Genomic DNA, 19669 nt, shown 5'->3' on the forward strand with positions numbered 1-19669 from the left:
GTGAACCCAACAGGCAATGATCACGTGATCTCTCTCCTGCCATCCATCTCCACCCTCTGACAAACAGAGGCTAGGGACACCCTTCCTTACCCATCCAGGCTAATATCCATTAACAGACTTAACCTCCATGAATTTATCCAGTTCTCTTTTAAATGCTGTTATAGTCCTAGTCTTCACAACCTCCTCAGGCAAGGAGTTCCACAAGTTGACTGTGCGCTGTGTGAAGAAGAACTTCCTTTTATTTGTTTTAAATCTGCTGCCCATAAATTTCATTTGGTGGCCCCTAGTTCTTGTATTATGGGAACAAGTAAATAACTTTTCCTTATTCACTTTCTCTACATCACTCATGATTTTATATACCTCTATCATATCTCCTCTTAGTCTCCTCTTTTCCAAGCTGAAAAGTCCTAGCCTCTTTAATCTCTCCTCATATGGGACCTGTTCCAAACCCCTTATCATTTTAGTTGTCCTTCTCTGAACTTTTTCTAATGCCAGTATATCTTTTTTGAGATGAGACCACATCTGTACGCAGTATTCAAGATGTGGGCATACCATGGATTTATACAAGGGTAATAAGATACTCTCCCTCTTATTTTCTATCCCCTTTTTAATGATTCCTAACATCCTGTTTGCTTTTTTGACCACTGCTGCACACTGTGTGGACGTCTTCAGAGAACTATCCACGATGACGCCAAGATCTTTTTCCTGATTCGTTGGAGCTAAATTAGCCCCCATCATATTGTATGTATAGTTGGGGTTGTTTCTTCCAATGTGCATTACTTTACATTTATCCACATTAAATTTCATTTGCCATTTTGTTGCCCAATCACTTAATTTTGTGAGATCTTTTTGAAGTTCTTCACAGTCTGCTTTGGTCTTAACTATCTTGAGCAGTTTAGTATCATGATACTTTAGTATCATGAGTAAAGTTACCTAGCTGCTATCTTAGGGGTTATGGAAAGAGAAGGAGCTGAGCAAAGCAACAGAACTGATCTGCCAATCGGAAGGACTAGTTCAGAAAGAGGGGGACTGAGCAGAGCAATAGAGATAGCTGCCAGCCAGAAGGGAGAGAGATGGGCCTAGTTTTTGTCAGTTACTGAAACAATGCCTTGGATCATGCTACACTAAAACCCACAGTGTGAAAAATTATACCAGGGGTTACTGCAAAGTTTTTTAGGGAAACATCTAAAAAGGTCCATAGAAAGCTAGCTTTATTGCTGTGCTTGTTGGTGGATCCAATGGCAGGATTGTAGTGGAGCAAGAGTCAGTCAGATTTGGGCGGGATGAGAAAGCTTGTCCTTCCTTGTCACAGTTACTGGGGTAACCACCTCTGACCCCTCCGCTCCCTTAATGTGCACCCCGCTTTCAGATCTCAGGCCTTTTTCTGTCTCCTCCATCTTGGGGTGGAATCATACAATTTTCCCACTCTCGGAGCAGGACTTGGGCTGCAGTCCCCTGGTACTAACCATGGATAGGTCAGCAGGCCTGACTTAGGTTCAGACCCTGCAGTTCTGTTTCCTCTGGGAGAAATAATATGGGTAACCATTGACCAGACAGCTTCCTTAAAGCAAAGTATTATTTATTTAGAACCAAAAGCTTTTAATGAGTAAACAAGATATTAAAAACAACAAACCAATCTACACACCTGCCTGTCTTTGCTGGAGTCTTACCATTTCCCGGGAAGACCTCCATTGCTTTCTGACATTCCCCCAGGCCTCGTGTCCCTTGTCTGTTCTCATCAGGAACTGAACCTGACAACTAACTCCCCCTTCTTCTCCTGAGAAGGGTTTAACTGTTTAGAATTCTTTTGATTTCTTTGTTCTCAGCATTAGCTGAACAGCTATTTCACTTCAGCCAGAACCTGGAAATATGCCATTGTCTTGTAATTGACCCCCAATAGTTTGATCAGAGGTTGCTTATCGGGAAGCCATGAAGTTGACTTCCTCTTTGTTCTTCACACTGCCCCCCTGTAATCTAGATCAATGCATTTGCACAGGAAGGTCTTATAATCAAATATACAATAACTTCACCTCACTGACTGAATCCCATACAGTGTTTATAAAATGATAATATCTCAGTATTCTTAGATTATTACATAGCATCTCCCTGTCCTTCAAATTCCCTTTGTTGACGTAGCAGTATTGGAATCTGGGGCAACTGATGGCATCACACGGAATGAAAATAGCTTCAGGAGTGGTGGGAATTAAAGATTAAAAGTTTTAATCAAAACTGGTTGGCCTGAATTTAGATGATGTAGCAATGAGTACGGGCTGTTGTTTAAATTGTACGCAGGTCATGTTTAGACAAGATACCCCTCCTGGTGTTGCTGCTGTGCACTCCATCAATCACAGCCTTGCTATTCCAGATTGCCAGAACGATTATCCCTTGCTGAAAGAGTTTGAAAATTAGTTTGAAAGGCATTTTCAAATTTTATTAAAGTCCCAGAAGGCAATGGCAACTTCAAGCGCTTCCTGTTGCTTTGAGGTAAATGCAAGTTATTTCATCACTATTCACCATGTAAGCTGAGCTGCTAGTCAGTCCCAAGGACTGAAGGCAATGAACAAAAATCATCATTTGATTGCTACCTGTTGAAAACATATTGCAGAGACGCATTCATGGGCCAACAAAACCCAAGTTAGGGGCATTCTTAAGAGAGATCAAAGCAGGCATCTTTGTGGGGTGTGACGGTGCAAGACTCACCGCTACAGCGCCTCCTGCTGGTCATCTCGGGGAATTAGCTCTCCAGCCTCCAGAGCGCCCTCTGCAGGCTGGTGTCCCGCTGCTGCTTGGCCCCCATGTCCCACCCAGGACTCAGGTGCCCCATTATCTGGGGTGCTGCCCCCTGGCAGTAACACCTTTCTCTCAGGGTCTCCCCTCCCTGGGGAACCCCCATCCCCTATCCCCACCTCGCCTCAGTCTTGTATACTGCCAGTCACCACTTAGCCCCCATTCACTGGGGCAGACTGCAGTGTATCAGCCACTCATCACAGGCAAGGGGGGTCTGGACCTGCTGCCTCTGCCTTGCCTACCCGTGGGCTGCCTCCTGCAACCCAAGTGCCCCGTTGGCCTTACCCTAGACCTGCAGCCTGGGGCTTTCCTAGGCCGGAGCTCCCTTGGCCTCTCTCCAGCCCTGCTCCACTCTAGGCACTTGGTTAAGCTCCTTGCAGCCAGACCCTTCTCTCTCTGAATGCAGAGAGAGATTGTTTGCTTGAGCTCCTGGCTCAAGCCTTTATAGGGCCAGCTGGGCCTTGATTGGGGCATGGCCCCAGCTGAGCCTGCTTCCCACTCAGCCTGGGCTGTTCTCCCAGCCCTCCAGCCCTCTCCTAGGGCTGGTTTTAAACATGTCAGGGCTGGAGCGGGTAGCCACCCCGCTACATGTTGGCATTGTATTTCAAGATGGACTTAAGAAATCTTCAGTCAGATTGATGATTTCTGTCTGGGGCTTTGCAAAAACTGGAAAGTGCTATGCTGGAACTCACAGCAGTAAGGCCACCCTGGCTTTTACATTCAAAATCTTATGCTTAGGGATGGCAAATTTAAAAAGAGATAAATATCTCTGTATCATTAGAGGTAAAAACTACAAAAAAATCATATCTATATGTCTGAAATTGCCTTTCAACATATGGACACACCTTTCACCAGGCTACAGCAACCACTATTAACATGGGTTCAGTGCTTTGACTACAAACAGTGGCATAGTGATAAAAAAAAAAGAAAAGAATTGACCTACTGTGGCAATGTACAAACCAGTTTACACCAATATTAAATGGAGGAAGAAAAGGAGAGTGCCCTTGAATTACACATAAATACCATCAAATCTATAACAAATGACAGTGCATATGCATGTTTTACAAAGTTTTTAACCACCACACCATCAGCATTTCCAAATATTTTGCTCTTGATGGAAATATTGTCCCCATGGTCTTGTTACACTGCATTGGTAGAACTATGAGATTTCCACAATCAAAAGAGCCCACACATGTATATGCAGTGAAGCATTCTCCAGGGCTTGATGCAGATATAAGTGAATGGGCCAAGTTTAGGCATTTTCCAGCCCCATTAGTCCATCTTCTATTGGCCTGATGGGTGACTAAGGACAAAACATGTTCATGGACAGTCACAGTGAGTGCTCAACAGCAGTCAGCACCATGGAGCACCAGACTAGTGCTAATCAGTAGGATCAGGTTTAGACTGCAATCCAGATGGACAGCTACATAATTATGTACTCATTAGTATTTTTATTTGATTCTCAAAATTATTGTATAGTCTCAGGCGTAACTCTCAGTCTCGGGCTGGTGGTGGCAGTGGCATATTAATTTATGGTTTTGGAGTCATTTTATTAAACATAAGATCACATGAAGGTGAAACATATTTAAGCAAGAGGATGAAGATGAGAACAAGAAGAATGCAGAGAAAGGTCTTTAGACAATCACAGCAGCAATATATTTCATTTTAATTTACCTGAGAGAATAAGTCTACTTCATTACAATTGGGACCACTAAGTTGTCTTGTTAGACAACCAAATTTGAAATCTAAGCTGTATAGGGACAAGAAATCAGAAATGTTTTTTTTCTAGCTTTTAAATTATTCACTATGATTTAGTTGTACAGTTCTCCAGTGTGCGATGAGAGCTGGATGGGAAATGATTTTTGCATTCTGTGAATATTTTTGAGAGTTCAAATTTTTTTCCATCTCAAATCAGGATGAAAAGTCAAAAATATTCAGAAACAGAAAAAACTGATTTTGTTCTCATTTGGGGTCAAAAGAGTTTTGTTTTGATAATTTAGAAACATTTAGATTTTACCCTTTTAAACCTAGTTTTAGTCTAAGTAGCTTAAAATTAGAAACAAAAGGCTGTTTCAAACCAATACACTGGAATTTTTCATTTAAAAAATGTCAAAATGTTTCATTTCAACAATTTCAGAACTTTTTTTCTGGACTTTTTTCAAGTTGGGAAACTTGTGGAGCCTGGCCTTCTTTTACGAACAGTTCTAATTTTGACATTTTTCAACAACAACAAAACAATTTATTTAAAAGTTCCCAATCAGCATTATGTGCACTAATAAATGCAATTGGTATTTTTCTTGAGCTATACAGATGTTTTAAAACATAAGTTTTACATTTCTCTAAATCTTTAAAAGCTTGAACTAGAAGCCTAATAACTCAATGTGATATTTGAAAATATTGGCTGTTATTTGTGGCTGTACCCATGACTTGAAATAGGGGACAATTACAGAATTCCTGTGTTAGAGACAAAAATTACTAAGTTACTATGGCCTAGATTGGGTTCTTAGTAACCTGCCCATAGTAAGGGGCTGTGTGCATGTACACCACCCCATTGGGAGTACCAGCTGATACTGTGCCTCGGAGAGGCTGAGGGAAGTCATTCATGATGCTGCTCTTTAAAGGGTGCAGCATACATCCCCCTCTCCCCAGTTGTGCTGATCAATACACCATGATGAGAGACAGATTTACCTACTGTTATACCGTGATCCCATGAGGGCTGGACATCTGTTGTGCATCCCTTCTGCTCCCACAAGCTTTGATGTTATGATTTGGGAAGCTCTAACTGGGGCCAGGAAGGTGGGAATCCTTACTCCAATCTATACCACGTATGGGCAGTGCACAATCGTGCCCTATAATTAATTAATTACACAATATAATTATATTAATCATTCACACAGGGAGCTGAAGAACAGAACCTGTGTTTTTCCATCTACAAAAACACAGGCCTCTCCCACTGGGCTAAAGGGGAACTCTAAATAACAGTAATAGTAAGTCCCTTGTTGTTTCAGTTTCCAGAGGTTATTGTGGTTCACTCACACATACTTAGTCAGTAGAGGAGAATTTGTGATGACATGTTAGACTAATAGCCATTACATCTAAAGTTTTGCCCAGCAGTGTATAATACCTATTTTAGCAGGAGGTGAAACACTGTGCTCCTGCCCAATTGTTATACCGGGGCCAAGAACTCTTCCTGACCCTATCAAGGTAATCAACACCAATTTTCCTATGCTGTGGACAGGAGACATAAGAAAATAAATCAGATCACAGGGCTTGTTAATGGAGATTTATGACTCTAATTCCAAGCCAGTATACTTATTCTTCTATGCAGGACTGCTGTGTCTAACTGTTTATTATCAGACATATTTGGAAAAAAAAATATTTTCTGACAAATTTTTAAAAAGGCAAGAAAAATATTTTTCTCTAGCATAATCTTAAAAGCAGAATTATGCATGAATATAACCATTTCTGTAGCAACTGGTGAGAAAGAACCAGGCAGCAATGAGACTGGTTTTAACAAAGCAATTACTGCTTTGAAGCTGCTTTTTCCCAGCAGATTCCATCCTTGGAATTTTGGGACAATTTACACACAGTTACTTTGAAGAGATGACCAAGTCTAGTTATAAGAATTCTAAGAATAGCTTCTTCTTTGATGGCTAACAACAACTATTTTAAGTTTTTAACAGCCGTGTAATGGTGGGTATATTCCTCTACTACTGACCAACAAGATTTTCTAGAGGTGATAGGTGAAAAATCAACCTCTTGTTCCCTCTGCTTCTCCCAACCTGGCCCCTCTCTACTCAAGCCCCAATTTTTCCTCCAGTGCTGCATGCATACAACTTGCTCCATGCTTACCTCCACATGTCCCTCCTCAACATTGCTGCATGCTCCCTTGGCCTTCTACAGACCAATGTTCCCTTTCCCTGTTTCCCCAGTGTCCCCGGTGTCCCCCGCACACGGCTCTGAACCCCCACATCTCCAACAGTCCATATATTTTCCTTATTCTATTCCATAGCCCTTATCATCATGTTCCCCTCACCCATACTCTGCCTCCCCTACTTCAGCTTTTATATGTTAATATATAGCAATGCAGACACACGTGAAATGTAGTATGAATGGGGCATGTTGTATGGCAAGCTGGAGGAACAAGGCTGCGTGAGGTGAGGGACCATAAGGGAAAATGTAAGCATGGAGGAAACCATGCAAGTGGACCTAGGGCATGGTGTGGAAGGTGGGAGGGGGGAAGAAGTTCACTTCTGTGGAACTGAAGTAGGGCTGGACAGGGGAAACATTGACTCACAGGGAAATACGTATCAACTCTGATAATGACTAATCATGCAAATAACTAGCATTCATGCATGTTTTTTGAAAAAGCTGGCAAATTCCATAACGAACACAAACTTTGTTAACTTTCAGTTATGCAAATCCTGCCAATACAAAGTATAAACAGCAAGGAAATTTGCAGATATACCATTCAATATCTCACTGACACTCAGTTCATCACTTCTCCTTCTCAATTTCAACTACCTTTCTTCTACCACTCAGAGGGCATCTCTCTCCACCTTCACCATGCATGGGTAACATGCAGCCTTAAATCCAACACACCAAGACACAAGCAAAATTTCAATCCTGTAATTTCTACAGGAGCGTTACTATCAAATTTAGATCAATCACTAACAACATAGATAATCCAGTCACATAACTTTACAGAAAAACATCTCACTGATGTCATTTGCAAACTGATACCTCACATATTTACACATCGCAAAATAAATCCACGTACAGAACTAAGGACAATGTAATTTATGAAGGCCCAACAAACCCTACATTAAACATAAAACCAAGTAATAAACATGGTTGGAGATAAGACTGCAGGTTGGATGTTCACGATTAGGGTGGAGATGTAAGCTGTGGGTGGTGGCTTTCTGCCACATCAAACTACCTGTTTGCTCAGGGTGAAATGGCGCTCTTCCCACACAAAGCCAGTGTAATTGGGCTTTGTAAAGTGAAATCTCTTAGGTGGAGGTATGGAAACCATCCAACCACCTGCAGGCAGGTCTTGGAACTGAGGACAAACTGTCTACTGTCATTATTCCATTCTATAAGCTGGGGGTAGTGGCCATTACTCTTCTGCAGATGCTACACGAGATTTCTGGGGTACTGAGTCTGTGAAATTGCAGACCCAGTGGCCCATCTGTTGGCTTTTATATGTTCGCCCATTCATTGCTGGTGTGCAGCCCAGTTTCTTCCCAGTGCACTGATGATGCACCTACTCCCATATGAGTCTGTTCTATTTGTTCCATACAAAAGTAGGGCATAAGTGGCAAAGAGGGCCTTATGCACTTGGGTGAATCCTACCTTTAGCAAAGGGCATTCCTCCTTGCTTGGCAGTTCAAAAACAACAACAAAAACACCTTTTGCTTTTGAAAATGGCTCTGGAGAATGTGTGTTTGTACAGAAGTTCTCGTAGCATTATTTAATTCTTCATACATAATACACTACTGAAAGTATAATAACCAGATACTGTAGGCTTGGAAAGATAAACCTGTCTGCTAAAGATCTGATAAAAAAGAAAGAATCTGAACTTTTATTCCTACCATCAAAGTGTTGGCTCCTTAACAAACCATATTTTGATACATCAAGACTGGGCCTGGCTGATGACTCCAACCATCAGTGATTACTTTTACAAACTCTTCATCTCTCTCATATCCAACTGGTTCCACCCATCCTCCAGATCACTGTATCATTTCTCCACCTGGGCTTGTACCCTTACCAGATCATTATATTTCTTCTATTCTCCTGTCTCTACCTATTCTCCACCTGCTTGTTGTAACACGATTTTACAACATCACTAGTATACACGGAGATAGTTATATGAATGAAACACTGTACAATTAAATTGCGCTAAGCTATATTGCACTCCTATTACTTATTTCAATATGAGAATTTTACAAGAGAGGGGAAAGTAGGACACAGGGGAAAAAAATCCAGAACAGGATCCATGCATTTATGGTAAATATGTATGCTGGAGTTCTTACTTTGCTTTGTAAATAGTACTATGAGGCTGTTGCTTTGGTAGCTGTTTAACTTTCTGAATCTGAACACAGCCTCCATAAATGTCAAACTGTACCCTCCTGAACTCAAACACATTTAACTAGTCAGCCTGCCAGAGTGTACAGAGTATTGCTACAAGATGTTTGCTAACCTACTGAAGATTAATGCTTTAAATAGATTTCTGTTGAAAAAACAACCTCCCCCCATAGCACTGGGATTCTAAGAGGCAGTATGCAGAGCCAGGTCACATAACTCACTTTAATACACATCCAAAGGTTCCAAAACATTGGAGTGAGATGAAGGCCACTACAGGCTTAATTCTTGATAAAAGCTGGGTGGCAGGCTCATACCTCCTTGTCTCTATTATAGGGAGCTGAACTACAGAAGCTAGGGTTACCATTCGTCCGGATTTACCCGGACATGTCCTCCTTTTTGTTCTAAAAATAGCATCCGGGGGGAATTTGTAAAGCACTCACAATGTCCGGGATTTCCCCCCTCCCCCGGCAGAGCAGAGCGAGCGGCTGGGAGGGCTGCAGGAAAGTCCCGGCCTGGACCGTCCGGAGCAGCTGTAGAGGAGCCGGATCCGCCCTGCATTCTGAGCCGGCAGCTCTCCCCTGCAGCCCGGTCCAGCAGCACTGTGCAGGACCAGGGACCGGGTTTTGTTGTGCTGGGGAGCGCAGCCACGTGTCCGGCTCGGCTCGCATGGAGCCCAACACCCTGTTCTGAGCAGCAGGGTAAGGGGGCCAGGGGGCAGGAGAAGGGGCAGGGAGGTTCTGGAGGGGGCAGTCAAGAAACGGGGGGGGGGCTTTTTGGGGGGAGTGGAGAAAGTTTTGGGCAGTCAGGGTACAGGTAGGGGGTAGGGTCCTGGGGGGCAATTGGGGGGGGGGGTCTTAGGAGGGGGCAGTTAGGGGACAAGGAACAGGGAGTCTTAGGTAGGGGGTGGGGTTCTGGAGGGCAGTTAGGAGCAGGGGTCCCAGGAGGGGGCAGTCAGGGGACAAGGAGGAGGGGGGTGGGGGGGCTGGGAGTTCTGGGGGGAGCTGTCAGGGGGCAGGAGTGGGGAGAGGGATCGGAGCAGTCAGGGGACAGGGAGCAGAGGGGTTTAGATGGGTTGCGAGTTCTGGGGGGGGCTGTCAGGGGGCAGGAGTGCGGAGAGGGATCGGAGCAGTCAGGGGACAGGGAGCAGAGGGGTTTAGATGGGTTGGGAGTTCTGGGGGGGGCTGTCAGGGGGCAGGAGTGCGGAGAGGGATCGGAGCAGTCAGGGGACAGGGAGCAGAGGGGTTTAGATGGGTTGGGAGTTCTGGGGGGGCTGTCAGGGGGTGGGGAGTGGTTGGATGGGGCGTGGGAGTCCCAGGGGTCTGTCTGGGGGTGGGGGTGTGGATAAGGGTTGGGGCAGTCAGGGGACAAGAGGCAGGGAGGCTTAGATAGGGAGTGGAGTCCTGGGGGGCAGTTAGGGGCAGGGGTCCCAGGAGGGGGCAGTCAGGGGACAAGGAACGGGGGGAGGGTTGGAGGTTCTGGGGGGGCGGGAAGTGGGAGGGGCTAGGGCGGGGCTCCTCCCGTCCTCTTTTTTGCTTGCTGAAATATGGTAACCCTACAGAAGCATATATGTATATTTTTCTATATTCTTTTCTTTATTTGGCCACTAACATTCAAGATCCCTAAACATTTATGGCTCTAGCTCCCAAGCTCAACAGCCTTGCTGCAAACAAAACTCTTATTGATTTCAATAGGGTTTCCACATGTGGAACAAAAGAAAGAAAAAAGAGGAAGAAAAGCAAGAAGCTCAAAATCATAACTTCCCATGCATTGGTGCACTACCTCACATGACCTAAGCAAGAGGAAACCAAAATGTAGCTCCGTACACTCAGGAGGGAGTAACACTAGTACTGCCAGCAGTGGCTTTGGAGTAAGTGTGTCCGGACAGGTCAAAGGTAGAACCATATGCCTTCTCTTCCTCTCCTTACCCCCCTCATAACATGCAAGCAAAGCTGTGCTGGGGGAAGGATTGGAGCCTAATGTGCTCCTCCCCCACCTCATAGTGCCCAGGAGGCATAATACCTCCTCACGCTGGTGCGATACACCTCCTCCCCTCAGCTAGCAGAGCTCAGCCTGAGAGAAGGCATAATTGAGCACTTTGTGCACTATAGTGAAATGTCAAAAAACTATGAAAGAGAATGAGAAACAAAGTGTAGACTGACCAGCTCTTTAGTTAGTAACCTGCCTGCAGTTTGCTAATTGTTTCCAGGTTTCATCCACTTTCTCTCCCTTTTAATCCTTTTTTCTATTCTCTCAGATACTAAGAAAATTTAAATTACTACGAACCAGGCTCTCTTCTCGTCTGCATGGCACAGAAGAGAGGAAGGGAAAATTGCAAGACAGGATAATATGTCAACTTTACATTTTCCCCTCAGCTCTTTCCCTTCTGGGCATTTTTGCATGGAAGGTGATATTTTAGCCCCAGGTTGCCACACTTTGGTGTAGAGGTGGGACTTAGAAGGTTTACCAAAAATATCGGGCAAAGAATTTTACCGAATGTGTTTATTGCATATGTGCAACGATGGCAGAGCTGGTTCTGATAAAACCACAGCTTCAGGGGTCCCCCATCCCACCAATGACTGGTTGAAATGCTGATACGTTTGCTACTTATGTTCTGTTGCCATGTGATATCAAGTACAAGTTGCATTATACTAGCCCAAGAGCACCCTTGGGAATATTTTTTTTCCCCTTTAATCATGGTTGTGGATGGGGGACACAGTTTCCTGTGAAACAGGAGGAGAAGGGAAAGCTCTATCCACGACTCCCAAACTTCCTCCACAAATACATACCAGTTCTGGATACGTTCCCTAAGCTCAACCCCAACCCATGGGACTAAATGAAGGTTACTTACTTGTAATTGAGTTCTTCGAGATGGCTCTGCCTAGTCACACTTGGGGTATTGCACCATCTAGTGATGCCTAATGGTAGAACCTTCTCCAAGCCATGTCCATTACAGCGCTTGCGTGCCCCCTCTTATTTTTCCCCTCACCTGCAAAATGTTCAGAGACACTGAGGCTATACAAGGAAGCGCAGTATCCTACCACCAACCCAGAGATACAAAACAAAAGGACTCTGAGAAAGAGGGGAAGGCAGGTGTGAAGCATGAATGTGTAGAGCTATCTCAAAGAACTTGGTTACAAGTAGGAAACCTTCATTTGTTCTTCAAGTGGCTCTGCATATTCCCACTTATGGGAAGTTTGATAAGCAGTGCTGAAAATAACCTGGAGGAGGGAACAGAGTCTTAACAGAATACAGACTAAAGCACCGCTCTACCAACTCTAGCATTAGCCCTTGAAGCCAAATCAAGAGCATAATGTTTAGAAGAAGTGCATGTTTCAGTAACCAGAACTTGCCTAAGGCAAGAAAAGAGATGCTGCCACAGCTCTGTGGAATGAGAACATACCACTAACTGAACAATACATTGTCTTCCCGGACCATTTGCAGATGGATTAAACAAAGTATAACCCATGTGACTCTTAGAATAAGAGAAATAATCAGTTGATTTTTGACACCATTTTGTTCTATTCAAATAATATGCAAGAGCTCTTCTTACATTCAAACTATGTAAAACAGATTTCTCCTTATTAGTATGAGGCTTTGGGGAAAAAAAACGAACAAATTAATTGTCTAATATGAAATTCAGAAGCCATTTTTGGCTAAAACCTGGGATCAGGTCTAAGAACCACCTTATCTTTATGAAAAGACGTAAATGGCGGATCAGCCATCAAGGCATTTAATTCAATCACTCTTCTGGTGGACTTTATGGCAATAATGAATGCCATCATCAGAGATAAATAATACAAATAACACTCAGCCAAGTGTTCAAAAGGTGATTTAATGAGTGTAGAGAATACCAATTTAAGATCCCAAAGAGAAACAGGATTTCTTAAAGGATATATAACCCTTTCATAAACCTTTTAGCCATATTATGCACAGACAGCAATTAACCATCATCCAAAATATGGTAAGCTGAGATACCTGCCAAATGAACTTTCAAAGATGAATTAGATAATCCGTCAGAGTTTTAAAGTTAAATACTCCAAACTATAAGCTATGGAAACTGAGACAGGAGAATCAGAATTTCCCTGCATCCAAGCCCCAAATCTGGATCATCAGTTTCCACAATATGGGATACCAGCTCAAGGGCCTTGCTACATGAGACGACAGTACCAAAGACCCTGATTTTTCCTTTAGTAAAGATGGTCTCATGTGACTCCACACTCACAGTATGAGCTGCAGGCCTCCCATCATTTTGAACCAGAGTACCAGAAATGTCCTTGAAGAACTTGAAGTGTCCTCCTTTCCCTCAGGCCTGGCAGTCCTAGCTGGGCAGGCAGGAAATTGGCCAAGTGACCCATAGTGCCACAGCAGAAACAGTGAGCAGCTGGTAACTTTTGCTGCCGAGGCCATGGAGCAGGAATAAGAGAAGCAGCTGATGATTTAAGTGTAGACATTTAAGGTAGCAGCAGTCTGGGACACAGAGCCCCTTTCAGCACAAACCTCTCAAATGCTTCACTCTTAGCACCTGCTGCATCAAACGTTAGTGTTTTAGCATCTTCAGTCAGTAGCCATTTGCTCAGGCTGTCATTGACTACACCAAATTGCAAAAATATCTGAGCATGATCACCGTAATGTCCCCAGAGTCACAGTCACGAGCCAACTGCCACAAACGACATGCAGATTCACATATGGTTTCACTGGACTGCTGGAGAGCTTCAAAAAAACATTTTCCTCTTTAACAGAATCTCCAGTCCAAAAATACTTGTTGAGGCACGGCATAGCCACATCAAAGGAGGACTTGAGCTCTACGAGTCCATCATAAATATCAGTGCAATTGTGGCCTAACAGCAATTCTGCAGTAAGGGTAACCTAGCAGCATCAGAGAGTTGCATAATCTGCACATAGTTCCAAGCATTCTGAATAAAGTATCGCTAGTCAATAGCTGAAGGACATGTAGATAACTTGGGTTGCAGAATTGAACCACTCATAGCCATAATGTTACCCTCCATGCACCCCAGAACAACAATTCCAACACACACACACACACACACACACACACACACACACACACACACACACACACACACACACAAATAAATGAAGCAATACACACAGGCAGGTTAATCATCAAAGTATGCAGTAACCATGAACTGGTTAGATCAGCAACAGCCTGGCTGAACATCAGGTATGTAGCACCAGGCCTTGCATAGTTGCATGTGAACATGCATGTGCGCACGTACACACACACACACACACACACACACACACACAGTTCAATGAACTAGGAAACACTTATTTGATTTGATGAAAAGTAAGCCGAGGAAGATTGCAGATAATGCTGTCTCTCATAATGGAAAGAAGGAAAAGGACTTCTACTAGAAGAAATCAAGCTCAAAGAACAGGCCATCGATCTTGTCTCCTTCTGCTTTTTCAGCAACTCACTGTCTTTTCACTGAAAAGACCTCCCCTTCAAAGTGGAGATCTTTGATTCTAGTATCCAGAACCAGAGAAGAAAAGCAAAGCCAAACATATTTCCTTGGAGAAACTGCAAAAGTCTATATTCTAGCAGAAAAGTCCGAGACATGAAACATTGGCATAGTTACCTTGCTGTCATAGTAGTCTATGTGCTGACAGAGGAATCTGTTGATTCAGTTAAAGATCATTTCTATGATCAATTGGAATCCCTAGTACGTGCAGTCCCTCCACATGAAAATCTCATGATCCTGGGTGACCTAAATGCAGTTACTGGCTCCCTGCGAACTAGGTTTGAATAGGTCATTGGTCATTATGGTTCAGGTATGCCCAATGATAACTCTTGCTGCCTTCTCAAATTCTGCACCTCCCAGAATCTTTCCATTCTTGGGTCATGGTTCAAGCAGCAACGCATACACCAGATGTCATGGATCTCTCACGATGGCATCACTCACAAGGAATTGGACCACATCATCACACATAACAGGCATCTCTTCACCTCCTCTAGAGTATATCGTGGTGCAGAATGAGCGGCGAACACAGATCACCACGTAGTGGTTGCCCGTATGGTGTTGACACTCCGACGAGCAGTTAAGCCCTCTGTGATGACGAAGTTTGACATCGACGCCCTTTGTGTGCCAGGTTTAGCCAACAGGTTTTATCTTGACATCAGTAATAGATTCTCAGCACTAGGCAACCTGCCAGATAATGTGGAGGTTGCCTGGTCTCTGTTCCCTTCTGTCCTCCACCAATCCGCTGAGCGGACAATTGTCAATAGGCCCCCAGCACGCCGACCCTGGCTATTGGAGGAGACCTTCCAGATAATTAAATTGAAGGCCACAGCCTGCAAGCATGGTGATAGGCACACTCGTAATCAGCTGAAGTGAAAATTTAACACCCTGGCACTCCACGATCGCGAGACATATTATAACCAAGAGGCAGATGATGTTGAATTTGGCTTAGCCAGGGGCGACTTGAAGCCAGCATTCCGTGCAATTCACAATCTCAGCGGTCAAGAGGTAGTCGCTATGAATGGCGTCCTGAATGACAGCCAAGGCCATCCATGTAAATCAGATGATGACATCCTCTCACGGTGGGTGGAACATTATCACAGTGCCCTGAACCACCTTCCAGTTGTTGCTTGCTGAGAGCTGGATGATCTAGCAGCCACTGCGGTTCCGTACCCAGACACTTGTACTGATGCACCAACACTGGATGAAGTGAAGCGTTCCATCTCTAAACTGAAAAACGGACACACAGCTGGCGCTGATGGCATCCTCCCCAGAGCTGCTAAAATGTGCTATTGACCTTATAGCGGAATCACTTCTGGCCATCTTTCGCCTGGTGTGGAGAAATGGAACCTTGCCAACCTCCTGGAATTATGGTATTGTGATCTCACTTTATAAGGGCAAGGGACTGCACAGTTAATGTAAGAGCTACAAGCCGATCACCTTGCTGTCGTTCCAGTGATCAGCAGCAGAAGTTTGTATCCTCTCTGCAGGTTAGAAACTATAGAAGCACCAACACTTACTCATATACAAGGACAGTACATTACATATTGACTCGAAAAGAAAATCCGTTAAAAGCCTTGATAAGACGTACTGTGACAGCTATATAAAAATGTTAAGAATAAATACTTCCCTAAAAGTCCCCAAGGTATTAATAACTACAAAAATTGATGTTGGAGTAAAGTGAGAGGGTCTGCTTTATTGATTGGGTCTTGCCCAAATGCAAGAAATGAAGAAGGATGCTGAAAGTTGATTCTTGTTGATCAGATCTAGTTATTGCAGTATGTTTGGTATATACAGTAACTGCAGGGTCTGCTCTCAGAGCTGTTAGTATTAATCTTTTATCATTCTTTTGTATAGTAAACTCTGATGATTCTTTGCCTCAAAATCCCAGAAACCTTTCTGTGTTAGCCGAAGTGCTGTCTCATGCTAAAGAGTGCTTTGTTTTAGATTAATAAGTGTCTCTAATTGATTATAGGATTGTATTATCCACTCTGCTTTTTACCCTGATCTTGCTGACTTAGTTCAGATACCTAGGAAGAACTACTAATAATTAACAAAAAATACTTACAAATGTGCACTATAATTGATAAGATGTTAGTAACTGACAACACATTTCCATGTCTATTTTGTAATAGATGTGTTCTATAATTAAGGCTAAGATTTTGTCATGGTTATTTTTAGTAAAAGACATGGACAGGTCACGGGCAATAAACAAAAATTCACGGAAGCCATGACCTGTCTGTGACTTTTGCTGCTGGGGCTCCATGGGTTCCCCCTCCACCCACGGCGGTTGGAAGCTGCAGGGGGGCCCCACTCTGCCCATGGTAGCTGGAGCTGCAGGGTGACCATATTTCCCAAAGAGAAAACAGGACACCCACAGCTGCTCGCTTGAGACGTCCCCCTCCCCTTCCCACCACACAGGCTGCCGTCCATCGCTGGAACCCTGAGGAGGGCCTCCTCAGGAGTCTGTCACTTGGCCCTTGCAGGGGCCCCCCTGTTGCTTGTCGCTGCTGTCGCCTGTCGCTGGAACCCTGTCAAGGCCCTGCTGGCTGCCAGCTCCAGAGTCCCAAAGCGGGTAGGACTGAAGCAGAGAATGTCACGGGGCTGCAGCAGAGAATGTCACGGGGGTCTCTGGAAATCACAGATTCCGTGACTTCTATGACCTCGGGTGACATAAATGTAGCCTTATCTATAATCAATATAATAGTAAGCTATTGAGTTATGATTGATTAATGTCTAAGTCATTAAGAGCTAATTAGAGTCACAGATGATCTCAGTAGTGATAAAGTAATTACAGGTGTCATTGGCTTATTGATTAGGTAAGAATATTCAAAATAAAATCAAAGCATGAGAAAGAAAGTTTCAGCAAGGTCAGCCCTGGGAAAGAAAAGTTTTGTAGGATTGTCTTTGTTTTAAATCAGTATATAAAGGATGAATTATGGGGAGTTAGTTGGAAGTGAAGTGAGGTGCCAAACGTCTCCAGTCTCAGTTTGGTTTATGTTTTTCTTTCTGTATTCTGCATACTCCTGTATTAAGTATTGATTGACTGTCTCACTTAAATAAAACTTCAACTGAGTTCATTATTTGACATCATGTTTTATTAAATCTAAACACATAACAGACCCCTAAGCAGTATGGTTTCAGCTGAGGCTGTGCTGAATTTTTGGCCCTTGCTCCAAAAGTCCCTGGCTTCCATGGCTCGAAGCCAGGCCTTTACGTTTATTTTCCAGTGTTGTTCTGTGATTTTTGGCATTCGTTCAGCTAGCTCTCTCTTCAGAGCTTGCAAAATGCACCAAAAACTATAAAATCAGAGGGTTTTTTATTTTTATGGTATTTTCATGCGTACAGAGGGTCAAATTATACACTCAGGAGTTTATTGTCCATTCCATGCAAGTGCAGAACTCTCATTAATGCTACTGAGAGAGATACCCCATTCACTTCAGGATGAGAGTAAATGACATAAAAAAACTCAAAACGTTTCCTAGGCAAAACAGACAGGGAAGTGATAGATTTACTATAATTCTACAAGTCATATATAAATTGCTAAAGACCCCTGTTAGCTCCAAGTCTCCTCAATTTGTCTGCTAACATTTCTTCCAGGGTTTGCTTCCCCAGAAACAGGGCCGGCTCCAGGCACCAGCCCACCAAGCATGTGCTTGGGGCGGCACCTGGATGGGAGCCGCAACTGGGCTCGCCACCCTCCCCCCCGGCGCTCTGGCTGCCGGGGAGAGCGGCGCCGCGGCGGGCTCGCCACCCTCCCCCCCGGCGCTCTGGCCGCCGGGGAGAGCGGAGCCCCGGCCGGGCTCTCCACCCTCCCCCCGGCGCTCCGGCAGGTCGGGGAGAGCGGTCCGGGACCGGGCTTGGCGCCCTTCCCTGCCGCACTCCCTGCCGGGGGCGGGGGAGTCGGGAGGCTTTTTTGCCTCAGGCGGCAAAAAAGCCAGAGCCGGCCCTGCCCAGAAAGCAGAGGAATCTATCTGGAAATCAATCCCCTACATTACTGGACTTATGAAAAGGAGTGCTGTGCGTGTGCTTTGCCTTCACTGCTCTTAGGATAGACAGTATTGTCCTTGGTTATCAACACACAGATAAAAAACCCACTGCACAGTAAAATGAAAATGTTTGTCAATAACCTCCTCTTAGGTGTTTCCTTATGTTCGCTAATGATGACCTGCAAAGATTTAAAAAATTGGGCTTATAAAACTACTGTTGTTTCTTTTTTGATTTATAAAAGGGGCCTGAACAATCCTTACCACTTAAAAAAAAAAGTTTTCCCTGTTTTTTTTCAGCCTTGGAAACATCAGGAATGCAAGTTCTGGTCTCCCCTCATTTAGCAGCAAGGAGCTAATGGATGTTTTAAAAACATATGGTGTTAGTTCTCACACTTTAAATAAAAATGACAACCCTGACCTCCAGTTAATTTAAACCATTTTTGGAAACATTTTTCTTGGTAACAATAGATTTTAAACCCAAGAAGTTACTCAAGAGTTTCTTTTCCATCTTCCCTAATAATATTGACACAGAAGCATTTTGTTATCACCAGAGGTTGTATCTGACTGTGAATCAGGGTAGCACCCTTTGGATTTTAACAGCACTTCACCTTCAGTTTTGTGTCTAACAAAACACTTAAGGCATGGCACTATCCCAGTGTGACACACACCTTGGTTCTTCATTGCTTAAGTAACTCCAGGCAGAGTTACTGACCCCATGCATACTTTTTCATTTCAAAGGTGCTTTCTGGTGCTTTTAAACCCAACCTTGAAGACACAAGTAAGTTATAAGCAATTTCTCAAAAAAAGTATTTCCCTGAACATTACTTCATTAATACAACTCAATTTTGTGGAATTCCACCAAAGAAGCCTGTTCTGGAGGTTTTAAACTGGTTCTTATGTCTCAAAAAATAAAGTTCTGCAGTACTTTAAGTTTGTGGAGTCACTGAAGTTGAATGGCCCAAATTCAGAATTGGCTGACATCAGCTAAGTTACACCAGTTCTTTTTTTTTTTTTCCCAGTGACTTATTCTGATACAATCTGGGCTTGATTCTACAAGGACACACAATAAATTATAACATTGGTTCAACTCAACTGAGTTCAAAGGGACTATGACAGTATATAGCTTCTTGAAGGACTGGGCCTAAATATCTGTGGACAACCACTAGAGAGAATTTGTTTTCAAAAGCAAAATTACTGGTATTTTGTCTTCCTAATTACAAAAAATCCTTATCTATTTGCTTCTATTAAAAATATAAAGGAACAGCACAGAAATTAGCAACTATCTAGTAAAAATACCTGACAATTTTGCAAATAATTTAGATTAAT

General features: G+C 43.6%; 1 protein-coding gene across 23 annotated transcripts in view; it reads right to left on the bottom strand.

The window, feature by feature from the left end:
• PRLR (prolactin receptor) overlaps positions 1–19669 on the bottom strand; it is a 341587-nt gene that overhangs the window by 119951 nt on the left and 201967 nt on the right. Inside the window, exon 1 of one of the 23 annotated variants that reach the window (XM_065598857.1) lies at positions 3073–3164. The exons of the other annotated variants lie outside the window; for them this stretch is intronic. The gene's annotated coding sequence lies outside the window, so the exon portion shown is untranslated. Of the gene's footprint in view, positions 1–3072; positions 3165–19669 lie in introns of those variants that run through there. 23 annotated transcript variants of the gene reach the window in all.

This window comes from Chrysemys picta, chromosome 6, assembly GCF_011386835.1.
Source record: "Chrysemys picta bellii isolate R12L10 chromosome 6, ASM1138683v2, whole genome shotgun sequence".
In the NCBI taxonomy this organism is placed as follows: Eukaryota; Metazoa; Chordata; order Testudines; family Emydidae; genus Chrysemys; species Chrysemys picta.